Genomic DNA, 13941 nt, shown 5'->3' on the forward strand with positions numbered 1-13941 from the left:
GGCCGTTCCCTCGTCTCATAGCAACACACACACACACACACACTTCAGCGAATGGACGGCTTGGATGACGTTCTGAAGAAAACTGAAGTCTGTGGATCCCAACGCAAAGAGAAGTGCCTAGTGTTTTTACAGGGTGGGGGGGAAATTGCTCGTGGAGTAGTGGGAAAGTAGGGAAAGAGGAAAAGGGGAGGGATTACTGAGGGAAATGGAAGGAAATGAGGAGGGAGTAGACTTGGCCCAGCCAGACAAGCGAAAGGTAAACAAAAGACTGAGCGATGATGAAATGTCTAATAAAAATGTAAAGATTAGAAGTATAGAGAGGAGCAATACAGTAGAAAGTGACGAGAATATGTTCCAGGGATTTAAAGAGGGTGGGGGGGGACACAACCCCCCCCCCCCGACTGATAAGACTAGAGAGAGTTGATAAGGTGATCGAGGACTTGGAAAGTAGGTTAGGTAATGTTGACTCCATTTTCCAGAGAATTGAAAGGTTGGAACAACTAGAGAAGGCAAACAGAAAATTAACTGATGAAATAGAGGACCTAAAAAGACAGTTAAGAAATGTAAAGGAGGAGAATGAGAAATTGAAGAAGAATAGTAATGAAAACAGAGAGACAATAGCTAAAGAAGCTATAAATTGGAGAACAACCCAAGAAGGGAATAAGGTTTCATTCACTGACATAGTCAAACAGCAATTGAAAGAACATAATGAAGACTCAGTTATTAAAGTGATGAGACAGAAGGAGAATATAGTAAGAGAATTAGCTGACAAAAAGAAATGTATAATTATATTAGGAATGGAAGAGAAACATAACCCAGATAGAACTGCAAGAATCAAGGAGGAAAATGAAAGAGTAAGCAGTTTATTAAAATTAGTCCAGGAAGATGAACCAGAAATTATAAAGGAAATTGAGGAAAAATTCAGACTCGGAAAATATAGTACAGATAAGACCAGACCAATTAAGATTAAATTCAGGTCACAAACAACGGCAGAGAAAATTCTATCCAAAACAGGGAAACTAGCAACAAATGATCAATATAAAAAGGTATGGATAAAAAGAGAAATGAATAAGGAGGAAAGAGAGGCAGAAAAGCAGAAAAGACTTGAAGCTAAGGCAAAAAACGAGGAAAGAACGGAGTCAGAGAAAGAGAGATTCTATTGGAGAGTAGTGAACATGAAAATAAAGCAGTTCGACATACAAAAGAAAAACAAGGGAAACAGAGAACACAATGGAAGTGGCAGAAAACTAAGAGTGTCTTACACAAATATAGATGGATTGATAACAGGATTGAATGAACTGAATGATTATTTGAAAGAAAAAGAACCGGACATAATGGGAATTGTAGAAACAAAATTAAAAGGCCCACTACCACCCAACAGTGTAGGACATGATGCATACAATTATTGGATTAGAAACAGAGAGAAAAAACAAGGGGGTGGAGTTATGTTCCTGACTAAGAAGGATATAAACGTGAAAGGTGTCATATATGGAAAGAATACAGTAGAGATGATTATGATAGAAGTGGAAGACCGAGATAAGAAGAGCAGAAAATTTGTGATCAATTATGTGCCTCCGAAAACAGCCTCATGGGAGGAGAGTGAACATAAAAGTATGTTAGAGGACACAAAGATAGCATTAACTAAAATAATGGAAGACGGAGGAAGAATAGTTATGATGGGCGACTTTAATTGCAAAGAAATCTGCTGGGAAGAAATGACAGTAAAGAGTGGTGATGACTCATGGGGAAATGCTCTACTTGAGACGATTACTGACCATTCAATGACACAATGGATACAAGAGAACACTAGGTATAGAAATGAAGAAGAACCATCGAGACTAGACTTAATAATTACATCTGAACCTAGAATAGTGGACAAGATTGAATATAAAACACCAATAGGTAAAAGTGACCACATATTGATTGAACTGGAACTTAATGAAGAAAAATATATGAAAAGAAATGAACAATATAGAAAAGGAAGAATGATGTATGAAAAAACAAACTGATAAAATAAGAGAATTCTTCCAACAAGAAAACTGGGAAGAAATATACAAAGAAGAAACATCAGTGGAAGAGAAATGGAATATTTTGACAAAAATTTACAAAAAAGGAGTGGAAAAGTATGTCCCAAGACAAAAACAAGAAAAAGGATATGTAAAATGCTGGTACAACAAAAGTTGTAGGGAGTTAAAAGACAAAAGAGACAAAGCCTGGACCAGATGGAAAAAAGACAGAAGACCTGAAAAATGGAAAATATATACTGGTTATAGAAATGAATATGTACAAAAGTGCAGAGAGGAAAAAAGAAAATATGAAAAAGATGTTATAGAAAAGTGTAAAGATCAACCAAAACTATTCTACAGATTTGTAAACAATAAACTGAAAAACAAACAAGACTTGGAGAAATTAAGACAAGGAGGAGTTGAATACACTGAGGAAATGGAAATGGCAGAAATTATGAACAAACATTTTAAATCAGTGTTTACAAGGGAAAATATACAACCTGAAGAGATTGAGTGGAAAGAAAAAGTCCCCCCTATGGAAGAAATAGAAGTAACAAAGAATGAAATATTGACACACTTGGGTAATTTTGATGTCAGAAAATTGCATGGGCCAGATGAAATAGCAAACTGGATTCTGAAAGAATGCAGGAATGAACTGGCAGACAAAATACATAGCATAATAAGCAGTTCCTTAAAAGAAGGAAAAGTTCCAGAAGATTGGAAAAAAGCAAATATAGTACCTATATATAAAGGAGGAAATAAAGAAGAACCTACCAACTATAGACCAGTCTCTAACAAGTACAATAGCAAAAATTTGTGAAAGAATTATCAAAAGTAGATGGGTAAAATACTTGGAAAAAAACAACGTACTAAATCCAAGGCAATTTGGATTCAGACAAGGACGATCATGCGTCACCAATTTAATATGTTTCTATTCAAGGCTAATAGATATAATACAAGAAAGAGATGGATGGGCTGATTGTGCATTTCTAGACCTAAAAAAAGCTTTTGACAAAGTACCACATAAGAAGTTGCTTAAGAAATTAGAATATGAAGGAGGAATACAAGGTAAATTGCTAAATTGGATGGAAGACTTTTTGCAAGAAAGAAAAATGAGAGTAGTGATAAGAGACCAGCACTCAAAATGGAATGAAGTAATAAGCGGTGTCCCGCAGGGAACAGTTCTGGCCCCAATAATGTTTGCTATATATATTAATGATATGGATGAAGGAATTGAAAGCTATATGAGCTTCTTTGCAGATGATGCAAAACTACTGAAAAGAGTGAAAACTGAAGAAGATTGTGAATCACTACAGAGAGATCTAAATAAAGTACAAGAATGGAGTAGGAAGTGGGAGATGGAGTTCAATACAAAAAAGTGTAGTATAATGGAATTTGGAAAAAGCAAAAACAGAATAACAGGATCATATAATTTGGGAGAAGGAATAAAAAAAGTAGAAAATGAGAAGGACCTGGGAGTCATTGTTATGAATAATATGTCACCTGAGAAACATATAAATAAGATTTTTGGAGAAACTTATAATTTAATAAGAACAATCAAAGTGGCATTTACATACCTGGATGAAGAAATGTTGAGGAAAATCCTAATCACCCTGATAAGACCAAGATTGGAATATGCAGCAACGATATGGTCACCAAGTACAAAAAAATGTATAAAAAAACTTGAAAGAATACAAAGAGCAATTACAAAATTGGCACCAACACTCTCAAAACTATCATATGAAGAGAGACTACAAAAACTTAAACTACAGACACTAGTGCAAAGAAGAGAGAGAGGAGATTTGATAGCTATTTACAGAATCATGAAAGGCATAGAAATTACTGATAGAGAGAATCTGATAAAATGGGATGACAGAAATACAAGAGGACACGGAAAGAAAATAAAAAAAGACAGCTATAGAAGAGATTTGAAAAAGAACAGCTTTCCTCACAGAGTAATAGACAGTTGGAACAAGTTAGATGAGAAAGTGGTGTGTGCAAAAACAATACATGAATTTAAAAATAGTTTAGATAAAATGAGATATGAAGACGGGACCCCATGAGCATAGCTCCCCTTCCCGTAAAATACAACTAGGTAAATACACACATACACATGAACACACGCAAATGCCAGGTGCCTTTATCAGTTACCACCAGGCTATCACACGTGTCATAAGATTTTTTTGTCTTGGAAATTATCACCCATGGCTAGTTCATCAAAACGGTTTAGTTATACTATCGCATACAAGCTACAAGTTGTACGATATACCAAAGAACACTGTAAAAGAGCAGCAGAAAGACACACTGGGTTACCGCCTACCGAAAAAATGATTCGGCAGTGGAGTTTTATATATCTACATCCATATTTTTGAAATTTTTATCTTATTTTTATGAAAATAAAACCACCCTTGGACAATGAAAAATGTATAGTATATTTACTAATCACCAACCAGTATCATCGCCATACAAACAAAATCGGACAAGTGATTTTGTAATGTAAACAATACGTCCAATACATGTCGTCCTTGCTTCTTATGTTTTTGTGTTCAGTGGTTGGGTATATAGTGAATGTGTTCTTGTATGAGAATGACTTCTTTTTTTTTTTCTTAGAAATTTCTTTCAAATATTAGGGTGCGTCTTCCAAGATGCAGTTGCTTGTAAGCCGTAAAATACGGTAGTATGTTTGTGAGAAGAAAGATGGATGTGTTGGCTTTGAGTGAATCTAAGTTGAAAGGGAAGGGTGAGTGTAAGTGGGAGGTTATCAGGAGTGAAGAGAGGGCGAGGGAGGGAAGGGGTGGCGATTCTAGTAAGTGAAGAGATAGGTAAACGGGTAGTGGAGTGGAAGGAGGTTTCCTCAAGGATAATGTGGATGAAGGTGAAACTGGGAAAGGAGATGTGGGTCTTTGTAAGTGCATATGGGCCTGGCAGTGAGAAGTGTGTAGAAGAAAGGGAGGCCTTTTGGATAGATTTAAATGAGTGCATATAGGATTTAGGGAGAAATGTCAATGTAATAGTACTGGGAGACCTTAATGCTAGGGTAGGAAAGGTCCAATTGATGGAGTGGTTGGGAAATGTGGAGTTCCAGGAAAGAACCCAAAGAACCGTAGTGGAGAGTTGATGGTGGAAATGTGTCTAGAGAGTTGATGATAGCAAATACAGTGTTTCGGAAGAAAGTCAAGCATAAGTACACATGGGAGAGGGTGGTGGATGGAAGGGTGGTAGATAGAGCGTTGATGGATTATGTAGTGGTAAATAGGACTATGATAGGAAGAGTTAAGGATGTACATGTGCTAAGGGGAGAGGGTGGGGGAATATCAGATCATTTTTTGGTGGAAGGTAAGTTGAGAGTGGAGGATAGATGGAGAAAGACGAAAGGGACAAAAGGTAGGGAGGTGCTTAGAGTGAACTCTTTAAATGAAAAGGAAGAGGAGTACAAGAAGAAGCTGAAGGAGGAGTGGTAGGGAGTGAAGGATAGAGTAGAGCTAGGTGTGGAGGAGGAATGGGGATGGTTCAAGGAGGGAGTCACAAAGTGTGCAAGGATGGTGTGTGGAACAAGAAGGACAGGAGGAAATAGAAGGAAGGGTAGTGAATGGTGGGATGAAGAAACAAAGAAGGTTGTAGAAGAGAAGAACCGAGCTTTCACAGATTGGTTACAAAATAGAAAGAGGGAGTCATATGAGAGGTACAAAGTAAAGAAAAGAGAAGTAAGCAAATGCTAAAGGAGGCAAACAGGAGAGCAGATGTGAAATGGGGTAAGAGTATTACAGAAAATTTTGAAAGTAATAAAAAGATGTTTGGCAAAGAAATTAAGAGAGGAAGAGGAGGCAAATCAAGTAGAGAAGAAAAGGTAAAAGGTGCAGATGGAGAGATGATAATGGAAGAGAAGGCAGTAAGGGAAAGATGGGCAGAATATTTTAGGGAGTTGCTAAATGTGAAGGAGGATATGGAGGGAAAGATAGTTGCAGTGGGAAATGCGAAGAAAATGAGAGTGATGAGTGAGGAAAATGGAGGAGAAATAAGGAAGGATGAAGTGAAGGCAGTTAAGATGATGAAAGCAGGTAAGGCACCTGGTCTGGATGGATGCCATGCAGAATGTCTAAAAAAAAAGGAGGTACAGTGATGGTTGACTGGCTGGTGAGGTTATTTAATATTTGCTGGAGAGAGGGTAGAGTGCCGGAGGACTGGAGGAGTGTCTGTATAGTTCCACTTTACAAGGGGAAAGGGGACAAGTGTGAATGTATTAGTTTCAGAGGGATTAGCTTGTTAAGTATAGTTGGGAAGGCTTATGGGAGGATCTTGATTGAGAGGATTAGGAGAGGAACAGAGGGAGTAATTGATGAGGAACAGTATGGATTTAGGACGGGTGGAGGTTGTGTAGATCAGATCTTTGTGGTAAGATAAATATGTGAGAAAGCTATAGGAAAGGGGAAGGATGTTTTTTTTGGCTTTTATGGATCTGGAAAAGGCTTATAATAGGGTAGACAGAAAGGCACTGTGGGAGGTTATGCAGATATATGGGATAGGAGGAAATCTTCCAGGAGCTGTCAAGAGTTTTTATGAGAGTTGTAGAACTTGTGTCAGGATTAGAAATGGAGAGAGTGAGTGGTTCGAGATGAAGGTGGGACTTCGTCAAGGATGTGTTATGTTGCCCTGGCTGTCCAACTTATACATGGATGGGGTAGTGCAAGAGGTAAATGCAAGGGTAGTGGGTCAGGGATTGGAGATGGTTAAAGAAAATGGAGAAAAGTGGGAGGTGAGCCAGCTGTTGTTTGCTGACGACACTGCACTTGTGACAGGATCAGAGGAGGGACTGAGGAAGTTGGTGACAGAGTTTGGGAGAGTATGTGATAGAAGAAAGCTAAAGATAAATGTGGGTAAAAGTAAGGTGATGAGATGTACAAGGGGTGAAAGTGGCAGTAGACTGGAAGTGAGCATTAACCTCTTCACTCCGGGCCAAAATCTCGCGGGCAGCATTAGCTGCCAGACGTACGATGTGTCGTAATAATACTCACATCATAAAATATAGTCACTGCTTATATCGATCGTTCTCTCTTTCACCCGTGGACTTTGATAACCATAGAAAATGTGATGAAGACAGTTTAGAGAGTATGTCATTACGCAGGGGCAACTACAATAAATATAATCATGACGCTGATATGGCAGCCTCGCATATCCACTTGCTCCTCATGCCGCCTACGTATGCGGCACCGTATGGAAGGGGTTAAGGGAGAGCGACTGGAGGAAGTGGATAGTTTTAGATACTTGGGTGCAAATGTGGCAGGAAAAGGTGGAGTGAAGGTGGAGGTAGAATGTAGATTGAGAGAATCGAGTAAATGCCTTGGTGGATTGAAGAGTGTAATGAGGAATAGACATTTAGGAATGGATGCTAAGAGGAGACTGTATGAAGGAGTGATTGTGCCAACAGCATTGTATGGGGCAGAAACATGGAACATAAGAGAGGAAGAGAGAAGGAGCTTGAATGTATTTATTTACCTAGTTGTATTTACCTAGTTGTATTTTACAGGAAGGGGAGCTATGCTCGTGGTGTCCCGCCTTTGTATCTTGCAGTGTCTAGTTTGTTTTTAAACTCATGAATGGTTTTTGCGCATACTATTTCATTGTCCAGTTTGTTCCAAGTGTCCAAAACTCTATGAGGAAAACTGTTTTTCTTCAGTTTTCTTCTATAGCTATGTTTTTGTTTTGTTTTTCTTTCCATGTCCTCTTGTGTTTCTTTTGTCCCAGTTAAGTAAGTTCTCACTATCGAGTACCTCTGTGCCTTTCATGATTCTGTAGATGGTCAATAGGTCACCTCTCTCTCTTCTTTGCTCCAGTGTCGGTAACTCCAGTTTAGCCAATCTCTCTTCGTATGATAGGTTTGCAAGTGCAGGTGCCATTTTTGTAGCTGCTCTTTGGATTCTTCTATTTTATCTTTATATTCTTTTTGGTACTGGGGGACCACAATGTCGCTGCATACTCTAATCTAGGCCTTATCAATGTAACCAATATTTTTTTCATCATGTCTTCGTCCAAGTATGTAAACGCCACTTTTATTGATCTTAGCAAATTGTAAGTCTCCCCGACAATTTTTGTTAATCTGTATATCATAGGACAGGTCGTTCGTGATAATTACTCCAAATCTTTTTCGGATCCTACTTTCTTTACTTCTTCTTGGTTCCAATTGTATATTTTCTGATATTCTGTTTTTGCTTTTTCCAAACTCCATTATGCTACACTTCTTAGTATTAAAGTCCACTTCCCATTTCTGACTCCAGTTCCATACCCTATTTAGGTCTTCTTGCAGTGCTTCACAGTCCTCATCAGTTTCTATTTTCCTTAGCAGTTTTGGCGTCATCGGCAAAGAAGCTCATGTAGCAGTTCACGTCCTCATCCATGTCATTCATATAGATAGCAAACATTATTGGTGCCAGCACAGATCCTTGCGGTACTCCACTGATCACCTCTTTCCAGTCTGAATATTTTTTCTCTGAGCAACTACTCTCATCTTTCTACCAGTCAGAAAGTCCTCTATCCATTTTAGTAGGTTTCCCTGTATTCCTCCTATGTGTTCCAGTTTTTTTAGTAGTTTTCTGTGTGGTACTTTGTCAAAGGCTTTTTGCAAGTCTAGGAATGCACAATCAGCCCATCCATTTCTTTCTTGCACTATGTCCTATTAGTCTTGAGTAAAAGCATATTAAGTTTGTGGAGCATGATCTTCCTTGTCTGAATCCGAATTGTCTTGGGGTTTAATATGTCATTTGTCTTCCAGATGTTTTACCCATCTATTCTTGATTATTTTCTCACAAATTTTGGCAATGGTGCTTGTTAGTGATACTGGCCTATAGTTGGTGGGTTCTTCTTTGTTTCCTCCTTTGTGTATTGGTACAATGTTAGCGTTTTTTCCAGTCCTCGGGTATCTTTCCTTCTTTGAGTGAGCTGGTTATTAAGCTGTGTATTTTGTCTGTTAGTTCTTCTTTGCACTCCTTTAGAATCCAATTTGCAATACCGTCCGGGCCATGTGATTTTCTGACATCCAGCCTTGATAAATGTTCTGATATTTCCTTTAGTGATGCTGTAAACTCATTCATGAGGGAGATTTCTTGTTTTCGTCTATGTCACAATTCGGTATTTTCTCTCTGGTGAACAACAGATTTAAAGTGATTGTTCATTGACTTCGGCCATCTCTAAATCTTCTGTGTATTCTATGTTTCCTTGGCATAGTTTCACCAATTCCTGTTTGTTTTTAAGTTTTACCATTCACATACCGATAGAATAGTTTTGGGTTGCTCTTTGCATTTGTCAATAATATCCTTCACATGGTTCCTTTTCTCCTCTCTTCTCACATTAACATACTCATTTCTATAGTTAACATAAAATTTGCCATTTGCTTTGTTTTTTGTCTTTTCTCCACTTTTTCCAAGCTTTTGTCCCTTCTGTCTTTTGCCTCACTGCATCTTTTGTTGAACCAACAATTAATGTACTCTCTCTCTCGCTTTTGTCTTGGTACATGCCTGTTTACCCCTTCATTGTAGTTTTCCATCAATATATTCCATTTCTCTTCCACTGCTGTTTCTTCCCTGTAAAATATTTCCCAGTTTGCATTCCGGAAGAATGTCTTTAGTTTTGTAAAGTCTGTTTTGTTGTACCTCAGTCTTCCTTTCCTATGCTTTTCGTTCCTCTCTATGTCTATTTCTTCCTTTAGTATAGTTTCGATGAGTACATGGTCACTCTTTCCAATTGGTGTCTCATACTGGACTTTATGCACTATTTCAGGCTCTGTTGTAAATATTAGATCTAGTTTCGATGGCTCTTCATTATTTCTGTACCTTGTGTTTTCATGGACCCATTGGGTCATTGTGTACTCCATGGTCATATCTAGCAGTACATTGCCCCACGAGTCATCTCCTCCTTGCACTGTCATGCTGTCCCCAACAAATTTCTTTGCAATTGAAGTCCCCCATAACTACCAGATTACCCTTACCCATTAGTATCTCATTGAGTGATTTTCTTGTGTCATCTAGCATTTTTTTATGTTCAATTTCTTTCCAAGCGCTTGTTTTTGGAGGCACATAAGTCACCACAAACTTTCTACTCTTCATATTCTTGCCTTCGACTTTTATCATGATCAATTTCAGCATTACCTTTGCCCTCTGCAATTTTTGTCACCTTTAGGTCTTTCTTGGCCAAGGAACATGATTCCCCCTCCCTGTTTCTTGTCCCTGTTTTTTATCCAGTAGTTGTATAAACCTTGTCCGATAACAGTGGATGGTATTTCACCTCTTAGTTTAGTCTCTACAATTCCCATAATGACTGGTTTTGCTTCTAAACAGATAATCATTGAGTTCGTTCAGTCCCGAAATTAGTCCGTCAATGTTGGTATAGGCCACTTTTAATTTTTCTTCCTTCTCCCTGGTTTTCTTCTTCCCCTCGTTTTGTTCGTTTTGAAGCGCCATTGTCTTAAACTCAAGTCTATTACTCTACAATGGAATTCTTTGCATTCTGTATCTGATCTATTCAAGTTTTTTTCCTTTGCTTATTCTCTTAGCGCAATTTCTAATTCTAATAACTCAGTACTCATTTCTCTATTTATACATATCATATTGTATTTTTAACTCTTTGCAAAATTACCAACTTTGTCAAATATGACTTCTACTACCACTTGTGACCTTAGTTTTATCTTTAGAGGTCGATTCCTATCCTTAGTATAGCGACCAATTCTGTAAGTCTCTTCTAAGTCTGTGCCTGAATCACTATCTCCCCCCTGAATTTCATTAAGGATTTCTACTGCTGTCTCTTTTTCTTCTTTTTCTCTCATGTACCTCGCCAATCCTTGTTTTTCTTTAAGCCCATAAACCACAATACATTTCTTCCTATCTACTGTGTCCCTGACCCAGTTTGCTTTTTCGTTAATCACTTGAATGATTGTGTCTTTTGCATTATCTTGCATTTGCTGCTTGACTATTTCTTTGAAAGCAATTTCTTTATTTTCAATATTTTCTTTCCACTTTCTTAATTTCCTGGATACTGTCCCCACCTAAGTTTTCTTCGATCTTTTGTGTCAATTCTTGGAATTTGTTGTTCACTTCTTGCTTTAGATTTTCGCTATTATTATCATTAGTTTTTCTTCTGTTTCATTTTCATGTGTTTGAGATGAGATGTCTAAGAAGTATGATGGGGGTTACTAGGCTAAATAGATTGAGAAATGAGGAGGTGAGAAGAATGGGGGTGGAAAGGGAGTTGGGAGATAGGGTTGATGAAAGAGTATTAGGATGGTTTGGACACATGGAAAGAATGAGTGAAGAAAGACTAGTAAAAGAGGTATGGAAGGCAGATGTGGAGGGAGTGAACATGAGGGGACGTCCTAGGATGAGATGGATGGATGGGATGAAGGGGGGTTTGGGGTAGTGCAATGTAGTTCAGTTCGAAGCTTTAAGAATCATTTAGATAAACACCTAAGCAAGATGCTGTAATGATTATAATTTATTTTATATAATTTGTTTTTGTTTTGTTGTCATTTGTCTGTCTGATTTTCATTTATTATTAGTTATATGTCAATTTATTATTATTTACTATTTACCTGTTTGTTTATTATTTAACTATACCTATGCATGTATTTATGTATTTTATTTGTTATATACATTATTATAGTTTTTATTTATTATTTTATTATGATTTTTTTCGCATCCGACCTAGATATGGACCAAAAGGTCTCCTGTCGGCATGCTCCACCTTTGTAATCCTTTGTAAGAGGGGAATGTCTGTTGAGGAAGGACGGGAGAGGACAGAAGACGGGTGAATGGAGAATGGTTGTATATGGATGATGTGATGCATGAGGTGGAATGGGCAGGGGGATGGGGGGTGAGGTAGTATGTGTAAGCAAAATTTGACGCAGCCCGAAGGGATTTTTCCCCGTCTTCTCCTGTTATGCATGGGGGGACAGAGAGGGGGGGGTTGCCGATTTAATGAAGCGGCCTTGCTGTGGATGTGCTGTGTCTTGCGACACTGCTTCTGACCCAGAGCAGTGGACAAGGTGCAGGGATGACCCATCATCCAGGAGGTGCTAAGATAAGAGGGAGGGTGGAGGGATGTGGAGTGTATTCAGGGATGGAATAGGTGGGAATGATTTTATGCCTTTTCCTTTTTGGCTACCTCCCTTGTAAGGGGGAAAAGCCTTGGTATATGTATGTATGTATGGAAATTACCTATATGCCAAGAAGCTGTGGACAGTAAATGAATATATACATGCATATAGAAAGAGGCCCTTTCACCTTCATAAGGGGGTGGCTGAGTCAAAGTATAGTTCATTTGTACACCTCTCCTGCACCTATCTAAAAATCAGTTTGCTGTCCCTCTCATCATAGCTTCTCATAGATGAATTGTTATCCCTGTCCCATGCCCATTGACTGGGTCAGAGGAAATATAGCAACACACAGCGCCTCCACAGTAGAGCCTAACAGCTGAACCTGATTTAGCCCCATTGCTTCATTACGTGACAACACCCCCCCCTCCCTCATCCACTCAAAAAATAGACAAGTAGACAAGAAGAAATCCCTTCAGGCTGCATCATTTCTTTATCCATTCATGACGATTCATCTCTTGCATGTATCTCTTGTCCTCTCTTTTCCTTGCTCAGTAGACATTTCTCTTACATCCAGTGCCCTTTCACCCCATCCATCCACTTCATTTTTAGTCCTCTCAAGTTCCCTTCATCCACATTTGCCTTCCATTCTTTTTTACCAATCTTTTTCACTCATTTTTTTCATATGCCGAAACCATCCAGTCATTGTTTAATGTACTTTATCTGCCAGTGCTTTTACCATCCCCATATTTCTCACTCTACCTTTCTCACTCTATCCATCTTCATAACCCCTACCATACTTCTGAAACACTTCCTCTTAGCAGACAGTGCAAAAATACTAAAGAAAGTAAGAATGGAGGAGGATTGCAACTCGTTACAAGACTTGGACAAGATCTGGAAATGGACTCAAAAGTGGGAAGTGAAATTCAATATAAAGAAATGTAGTATAATGGAATTTGGAAAAAGTAAAAACAGAATATCAAGAGATTATAAAATTGGTGAAAAAGAGGTAAAAAAAGTAAACTCGGAAAAAGACCTTGGAGTGATGATCAGCAAAGACATAACACCGGACAAGCATATTAATAAAATAGTCGGAGAAACCTATAATTTATTGAGGTCAATAAAAGTGGCATTTGCCTTTTTGGACAAGGAAATTATAAAAAAAAGAAAAGAAAAAAATAACCACACTAATAAGATCAAAACTCGAGTACGCAGCAACACTATGGACACCCAGTACCAAAAAGAATATAAAAAATAAGAATACGAAGAGCAACAACAAAACTGGCACCAACTCTTTCCAAAATGACATATGAACAAAGACTGTCCATATTAGAATTACCAACTCTGGGACAAAGAAGGGAAAGAGGAGACCTACTAACTATCTATAGAATTATGAAAGGAATGGAAATCTTAGATAAGAATGATTTATTGAAATGGGACAATGGAAACACAAGAGGACACGAAAAGAAACTAAAAAAATATAGACACAGAAGAGATCTGAAAAAAAATAGCTTCCCACACAGAGTGATAGATATTTGGAACAAATTAGACAAAGAAACAGTGTGTGCAACCACTATACAAGACTTTAAGAAAAAACTTGATGCTGAAAGATACAAAGACGAGTCACCACAAGCATAGCTCCCTTCCCGTATAATACAACTAGGTAAATACACTTAGGCTCTCTGTTACAGCCTTATTTTTTTTGTGCCTCCCTGCCTTTCTCCCTTCATTAAATCCCAAGTCTCTGTTTCATACAGTATCATTGGCAGTCACTTCCTCAGTTACCTAAAAAATTGATGGGAAAAACAAAAATTAAAGGGACAAAGAACCAACAAAAAGATGGGTCGAATCACTGTATGG

The 13941-nt window shown here is 38.1% G+C and overlaps 1 protein-coding gene across 3 annotated transcripts in view; it reads left to right on the forward strand.

Moving 5' to 3' along the window:
• LOC143036412 (uncharacterized) overlaps window positions 1-13941 on the forward strand; it is a 362560-nt gene that overhangs the window by 62848 nt on the left and 285771 nt on the right. The window lies entirely within an intron of this gene.

This window comes from Oratosquilla oratoria, chromosome 20, assembly GCF_046742065.1.
Source record: "Oratosquilla oratoria isolate Oo_2021 chromosome 20, ASM4674206v1, whole genome shotgun sequence".
Classification (NCBI taxonomy): Eukaryota; Metazoa; Arthropoda; class Malacostraca; order Stomatopoda; family Squillidae; genus Oratosquilla; species Oratosquilla oratoria.